Here is an 8,645-nt window from a genome sequence, read left to right on the forward strand (position 1 = left end):
TGTGTTCATGAAAATAAGGTGGTAATCTAGAACATGGGATGCATATAATGAGACTCATTTCAAATGCTTCTCCAAACGCAGCCACCACTTGTCCACAGTGCATTCTGTGTTGAATTCAGGGATCCTCGTCAATTTTGATATAAATCATGAGATCATTGCATATTTATGACAAAAGAGTAAACTGGTATGAACGTGACCAGAAGAACTGTTTTAGCAGCCTGGACATGCTGTTTATTTACAAGATGGTATAGAAAATGCAATTGTTATATTTAACCTAAATAACTGTACTGTATCGTGGCAAAGTAACACCCTAGCAACCATCTGATGATGCCCTAGTAACCGTACCAGACACCCAGTAAATTCATAGTAAAAACAAGTTGAGCTCAGGCAGGAAAGTTTCTTACTTTACAAACAAATTTCATAATTGAGTTAAATTGTATGTATATCTGACTCTTCTGAGAAAAACAAGACCTGGTAAGAGAGAGAGAGAGAGAGAGAGAGAGAGAGAGAGAGTGTGTGTGTGTGTGTGTGTGTGTTTAATAAAAACAACACAGACACATCCATCTTCTTGTCTGATGAATTCCTGAAATATTGTCTGTGTAATGCACAACATACATGCCAATTAAACAAGAACAACTAACTGGAGAAGAGTGTATGTGTGTGTGTGTGTGTGTGTGTGTATGTGTGTGTGTGTGTCAGAGAGAGAGGGAGAGAGATGGAGAGATGTTCTGGGTCAGGCAGGGATCAATGTCAAATGGCCTGGTTAACAGCATCCAGCTGACAAAGTCATTCATTTCTGCCGGCGCTCCACTCTGAACACACTCTTCCTGTGTGTGTGTGTGTGTGTGTGTGTGTGTGTGTGTGCCTGTATGATCTGGTTGTGTCATTGTGCTGCAGTAACAACGCCTCCTGGACTGGGAGGAGGCGTCCCACCCATGAAGCACATGGGTGTCAACTTACACAACACATTACAGTTTGTCTCTCACGTGAGCAGCACACACACACACACACACACACACACACACACCTTTTGACTGGATGCTTTTATCTGAAGTGCTTGGCTGAACAGTCAGACAGGAAGTGAGGGGAAATTTCTCCTCACTTTATTTGCCCTGAGGTTGGCCTTAAAACTGCGCTGACGACAGCTTTGATGAATCGATGTGACACGACCGACAACTGCAGAGCAGCTTTGGTGGTTTTGGTTGACGCCTTTTTTGGTCAAAGGTGAAATGATAAACATTTTTTACTGCCATAGTGTCGTCCATATGGTTTCCAGGGGGATTTTTTGTAGCCTGAAGTTTTCCCACCAGCTGTCTCTTTGTCAGAACTTAAAGCCAGAAAATCTGAATTCCAGCTAAAAGGGAGGAAGCTGGGTGGAGCTGAGATGGGACTAAATAACACCTTGGGAAAATCATCTTACTTAAATCATAGTTCAGAATTTCTTCAGAATTTATGTGAGAAATAATGATGATGAAACGTCATCACGGAAGATAAGATGTCTCCTTCCTTTTACACCATTAGTTTATGTATCTGGACACCTCGAGTGCATCATCACAAGGCTGACACTTCGACCCAGACTGAAATATCTCAATAATTATTTGATGGATTTTGTACAGCATGAACCCCAGAGGATGAATCCTCATATCCTTTCTGTAGCATCACCACTCGGTCAAACTTCTCACTTATTCTGTGAAATATCTTTTATTTACTGTGGGTTGGCACAGAATTTTGTACAGACATTTGTGGTTCTCAGTCGACTTGGTGATACCCTGATTTTTCCTCTCACACCACCACGAGGTTCACATTTGCAGCTAGGAGTGACATATCTCAACAACTATTGGATGGATTTCCGTGGAATTTGGTAGACATTTATGGCTCATACAAGATCTTATGTAAAAACTATAGTGATGCATGATGATTGTGAGATATTTGAAATTGAATGGCATCAGTATGAAGTTTAACTAGTTAATTTTAAAACCTGACACAAGGTAGAATTCATATTAAACTATATAAATTACATAAATTATATGAGGTTTTTGGCTCGTAGTGCGTAGCTTGGCAGATAGCTTTAGCTATAGGTTCAAGAGCAATGGAAACCTTCATTTTTTATCTAGTGCCATCATCAGGTCAAAATTTCAACATGTCCAGTGCTTTGTTTTATGAACAGGCTGCAAATCTAGTGACAATCCCATCAGCCTCAGCTGTGCTTTCATAGTCAGAAGTAGCGAATGTTAGCATGCTAACAGGCTGTACTAAGATGATGAACATGGTATAATTATATTTGCTTAGCATCAACATGTTAGCATGCTGACAGTAGCATTTGCATCATCCAGGCATGACTTGTTCAGTGTAAACTCTTGTTAATGTGTTAGTGTGTTAAACACAGGCCCAGTAAAGCTGGTATAATATGTGATTCAGTGGCAGCACATTTGGGCTTGAACCGGTGAACAGGACAGGGTGGATGTTGTTCTTCTGCCAGTTCATCACAGAGAAAATCGTTTCCTCCTAGGCAGCTGCTCACTTAACAATATTTTATTCAGAATGAAACTCGTGGTGTTGCAGCATTTTATCCCAGAATCTGGACTCCTCGTGTTGCTCTACGAAAGCACAGGAAACACTCTGTGTTGACCTCTGCCCTGTCACATGCATTCGCCCACACAGCGCCCACCCCGGTCACACCCCCGCACTGTCTAATTGTTGCTGATTTTTAGGTGTAGAGAGGAGTAGAGCCACTGATCCATTAACTGACCAGGCCCAGCTTGATTGGCTCCGGACGAACCCCTGAAATAGCAGGATTGGCCGTCGGCCAAGCACCCATTTCCTGTGTGTCTGAGAGGAGCTCCAGCCACCGGGGCTCAAATGCATTTCCTGACTGTGTATAAAACTTTTATTAATGACCAGGAGTGCATCAGTGGATATGCCCGCTCGCCTACACTCACTCACTCACCCACTCGTTCACTCACTCATCAAGAGAGAGGGAGAGAAAAAGAAAGGAAAGGATGATGGAAGTAAAAATGAGTTGCAAAGAGACATGATGTAAGACAAGGAGGGGAGGAGAGAGGAAGAGATCCTGTGTGGGGGGGTGAGAGACAAAGAGAGACACTGATGGATGGATCAGGAGATGGGGAGATAGAATTAAGTGAGACAAACCAGAGCCGAGACATTAAAAGAGAAAGAGCGATAGGGAAGAGGTTTTCTATAAGCTCACAACCTACAGTATCTCTTACAGTGTAACTCCATTACACACCAATACAACGCAGGTCACTGAGTCCACTGTTCCTTCACCTGATACAAGATTAACACAGCAAATCTTAATCATGCAGTTCCCTGCAAAATCTGATGACTGACTATTACTCTTTAAAAACTAAAACATGGAGCCACACCAGTGGACATTAGACATTATGAAGAATACTGACGTTTTTTAGAGGCTCTCTAAGTTTGTCCTGAGGGTGGCGTCAAACAAAAGGCTCAAATTAAAATGGTTGCTCATCCTGTTAGCATGACTGTGGTTAGCAAATTTCATGTTTTTAGCCAGGCTGTGAGCTAAGCTCCACGTTGGTCAGTTGTTCGGTCCACCACTTTGGTCCACATTGAAATATCTCAGCAACTGATGGATGGATTGCCTTTAAATTTTAAAGAGACATTCATGATGCCTAAAAAAAAAATCTTGATGACGTTTGTGATGTTTGTGTTGTGTTGAAATTTTGGGCTTTTAATGAGATGTTGTTGATGAACTGCCATGAAATTTGGCACAGCAGCGGCCAGGGGACGAATCATAATGACTTTGGTGATTCTCTGACCTTTTCTCTAGCGACACCATGAGGTTGACATTTGTGGCTTTTAATGAAATGTCTCAACAACTGTTGGATGGATTACTGTGAAATTTGCCAACACATTCATATCTTTGTAAAACTGAATTCCAGTTTATTTGTACTGTGCCAGATCACAGCAGAAGTTCTCAAGGCACTTTCCACATGGAGGAGGTGTTGACCTGCTCTTTAAAGTATAAGAAGGAGAGAAAGCACGATGTCGATGCCCTGCTGGTGCCTGCAGGGACACTGGTGTTTATGACCAAATACACACTGATCTACTGACATTCATATCAGCCTTGGCTAATTATCCAATGTTAGCATGCTAACAGGCTAAACCAAGATCGTGAATGAGGTAAAAATTACACCTGCTTAACATCAGCATGTTGTCATTGTGAACACAATTTTGAATGCCAACGTTAGCATTTAGCTGAAATCAATGCTGTGCTACTAGCATGGCTGTAGACTCTTACCATTGTTACATGATTTAGTATCTTATGTGCAGCGTTTTAAATTTCTGCCAGAGGGTACCACTAGGAGAACATTTGTGAAGTGTCCAAAGTGGAAAGGGTTTAACCTGTGGGGAGCAGGAATCTGCCTGGTTTGGCTAAGTGGACATGTGGACTGTGTGGTCTGATGACGGGTTTAGAGAAAAGGTCAAGGTGCGTCTCATCAGACGTAGTTTAAAGATACGATGTCACTGAGCGAGTGGAGAAAACAAAGAAAGGTTTTTCCAGCTGTAAACTAAGAAGCGTAACTGTACCTGAGATCTGAGCAGGAGAGGCTGAGAGCTGCAGCATGTGGCCTCTCATCACACCATAAAACGTGAATGGAGAGTTTCAAATGTGTATAGTGGAGCATAATTACATCAAATGGATGAAAGATGAGAGCTGTCAACACTTTCCTGGCAGGATGGAGAGACAGAGGAAGAAGGATGGGTTAGGAAGCAAGAGAGAGAGAGAGAGGACTGCTATGACTGGTAGAAACTGAAAATATCCGGCTGATTTAGATGCAACCTGGACAGTCATCCAGAGCTGCCGACCCCAGAGGGTCAGGCTGCAGAAGGTGCAGTCGTCAGTAAATGAAGGTTTTGACCTTTCGTCTTCAGGTTTATTGTCATGGTGTTAGGATTTAAAGTCTCCTGGCTTCAGTCAAAGTTTATTGCTCATCTTATATTAATATTAATATCATGTTGGTTTAAGTAGTGGACCCATATTTTTAGACTCACACTATCAATGTCCGTGTTCAGACTTTGTTGTTCTGCATCATGATGGATGAAAACCGTTCAGGTGGGATCATGATCTACTTTAACGGCAGACTTGCTTCCAACCTGTTGGATTGTCTCTCCTGCAACATCCGTGGTCAGATGACAGCTTCTGTTGCCTCAATATAACAACAACATTATTAAACTGAGAGAATTACTCACATTCATCTGGCAGATTTAATCTGACTTCAGTAGAAACAAGAGAGAAGCGTTAGACACCAGCTGGATTCACATCAGTGATGCCTGGCTGAGCCTGGTGGTGGGTGGATGTTGATGGTTAGTGTGACTCTGTGTACCCACTACACACACACACACACACACACACACACACACATACTTCCTGACCCCAAAGCCAGGCAGGGGGCTTCAGTGGGTCACTGACCCCAGGCATGGGGCCTGGTTACTGTGAGAGCGGGGTCGATAGGCCTGGCTCTGTCTGTGTGTGTGTGTGTGTGTGTGTGTGTGTGTGTGTGTGTATATGGATGAAAGACACTGAGAAAATGTGGTTTTCATTGGACTTATTGTTGTATTTTACCTTCTCTCTATAAATAAATGACATCAACTTAAATTGTTATTAATATAAATAGATATAGATATAAAATCTACGTCATGTTTTTACATTTTATATCATGTATTGCTTTGAGGCTGACAGTGTAGCTGTAATGCAAATAAATAAAAACACACCAACTGTCAGTCTGAATATATTTATAATAGGGATCAGCTGTTGTGCTTTAAATTGTATTTTCTGTTCCCTGTTCAAAAAGTCTGATTTCATTTCTCAAATCTCAAAAATACAAATTTGAGAAAACTCTTCAGACTTAACTTAAACCATCTTTTTTCTGTGTGTTTCCACCTTTTGTTGACGAAATCCCCTTTATTTTGCCAATATTAATATCACACCTCCATTCATGCCAATAAAGCGTATTGATCTGATTAGAGAGAGAGAGAGCGAGGCTGACTGGAGTGTGTAATGGGGAAGGCATTGATTATGGCTGATAACCCCGGCTCTTTGATGTGGATAATGCAGTCTCTTTCTTCCTGCCTCTGCACTGCCTTTACACTCTAAAACCCCCGGGCCTCAGAGGATATTGAGTTTACAGAGAGAGAGAGAGCGAGAGAGAGAGTATACATCAGACACAGTGCATAAGCTTCAATGTGACAGAAAGAAGCTGTATATGGTGAAGGTGGAGAGAGAGAGAGAGGACAAGATGTTAATGTACAAAATAATTTGAGACATAAATGTGTGTGTGTGCAGGTTCATTAGGAGAGAGAGAGTCAGAATGACTGTGTGTGTGAGTAAGAGAGAGAAAAGGTAGAGAGGTGAGAGGTCACGATGGATGATGGGCCGTCGGACACAGGGAGCGATGTTTGCTTTCCTGTTTCCGACCGACAGTAAACATCTGTTTGACTTACGACCACGACTGTTCCCATCCATAAAACTTCCTACTGAACATGATCATATTAAATGGATTAGATTATTCATGTGTAATGAAAGATGATTCTCGTAGTGAAGAATCCGCTGACTATTTCACCCGACTCTGTATCACTGCAGGGCAGGGTCAGCGTCTTTCAGCTCATTGTTTCGGTTTTGTTCTTGTTGTTGCTGCTCTCATCTGTGTTGATTTCAGTGGCTGCAGGAAGCAGTTAGCAGTTAGCAACTCTCGAGTGAATAAAGTGGTGCGATAATGTTGATCCATAAATGCTCATCACATATAATGTGCAGCTATTTGCCAACGTGTTAGCCATAACAATGTAGAAGAAGATAATATAGTATGTTATGTAATTTATGTTGTGGTTGCAGCCTTTGTTTGCTGCCCCCAAGTGGCAAAAAATATTACTGCTTAATTCAGATTCAGCCAAATAGTTCTTCTCAGCCCCCGAACCTTAACCAAGTCCTTATTTCAAGCTAAAACCACGATGTCTCCCTGTCCCCACCCGAGTTATTTTTCTGAATGTTTGTCTAAATATTATTTATTTTTCAGAGCAGAAAACAGGGGGAATTAAAAACATATTTTGTTGAAGCAACAGAGATTTTATGAATTGGGTGAACTGACCCTTTAAATCCAGATTTTATTTTGTATTAGTATTTTCAACAACCAGAAGCACCTTGATGTCACACGAGGACGACAGTGATGTTTTCCCTCAGGTCCAATCATAGCAAAATATATAAGGAAGCATAATCAGTGATAATGTCACAGAGATAAAATCCCACCTGTAACAGGAAGTCTGCCAGCAGGTGATTTATATACTGAGTCTCTAACTATGAAGATTCACACCCACAGATAAACAGGGAGTTTACGGTGCCTCCCTTACACATTATTAAAGAACTTAAGGGATGTGTCACGATTGAATCCAGGTTTTTAATGTCACGTTGGGGTTTTTTTTTTTTCTATTTGTTTGTTCGTTTTCAGTGAAACTTCTCATATTTAATTCAGGAGGCCTACATAGAGTGGGCTGCATAATCGATTCAGTCCAGAAATGTGTCAGTGAGCAGAGAGGAAACATGGAGCGATTTCAGCCATAACATCAACTTAGTCCCAGTAACAGTTATAACACTGATCCTCTTCACTGTCATGTCAAAGACCTGAAATGGCTCAAATGACTGAATCCATGAATCAGTTCAGCAGGAGGAAACATAAAAACATGAGCATGGATTTCAGAATAAAACTAAATTAGATACCAGAATAAAATAACTATCAGATGTGAAGTTATTGTCCCTGGATGTGTCAGGAGCTACACAGAAAGACTGAGCAGCTCAACTAATTGGATAGAAATAGGAATTATAATTTAATTAAAAAGAAAAAAAGATCTATATATTTAACGAGCTGTAACAGGAGACATTTGAGACTCCATGAAAACTAGTCAGACAGTAGTGATGGAAACAGCTGAAGAAGTTAGCTAATGCTAACAAATAGCTACGAGTAGCATATACATATGGAAATGGCTAAATAGACAAGACTACAGCTTTTAGCTTTTAGCTGTGTGCCTGTGGATAAACAGTGCAGTTATCTAAAAGTCATAGATAAGAGCTGAATTAACTGGCCTCTGCCTTCTCTAACTTAACCAAATGACCTACACGTGTTCAGTTGTGTGAAGATTATATCAGTTTATAGGTGAACAATGTCCACTTTGTTATGATTAATAGTTGAATAAGAGTCAGTTTAAAATCAGTTGTTGATGAAGGCGTAGTTGAGTTCATCTAACAGGGCTTTCAGTCACATTTCACTGCTTCACTGTTTATAATCTGAGGGTGAATAAAATGGGTTTTATTGTTTTTATTACACATATTTTTTCCTTTCAAAAAGCCCTAAAATGTGGTATTCTTATCATATCTCGTCCGCACCAGTTATTATCTTATGGGAACTCTCAGCTTTCCCCAAACCTGGCTTATTTTCCAGGATTTCAAACCAGATTATTTCATTTGTTCAGTATCCATAATCAATCAATCAATCAATCAATCAGTTATTATTAGTCTGATGACTGTGGTTCCTCTGCATGTAATCAGGTGCTTCCTGGACTTGATCATACGTCGGGACAGTCGTGACCATTTGCGGCGCTCTGGGATGGTTGGT

This window comes from Trachinotus anak, unplaced genomic scaffold (assembly GCF_046630095.1).
Source record: "Trachinotus anak isolate AG129_WGS33_773 ecotype Australia unplaced genomic scaffold, CSIRO_AGI_Tana_v1 ptg000020l, whole genome shotgun sequence".
Taxonomy (NCBI): Eukaryota; Metazoa; Chordata; class Actinopteri; order Carangiformes; family Carangidae; genus Trachinotus; species Trachinotus anak.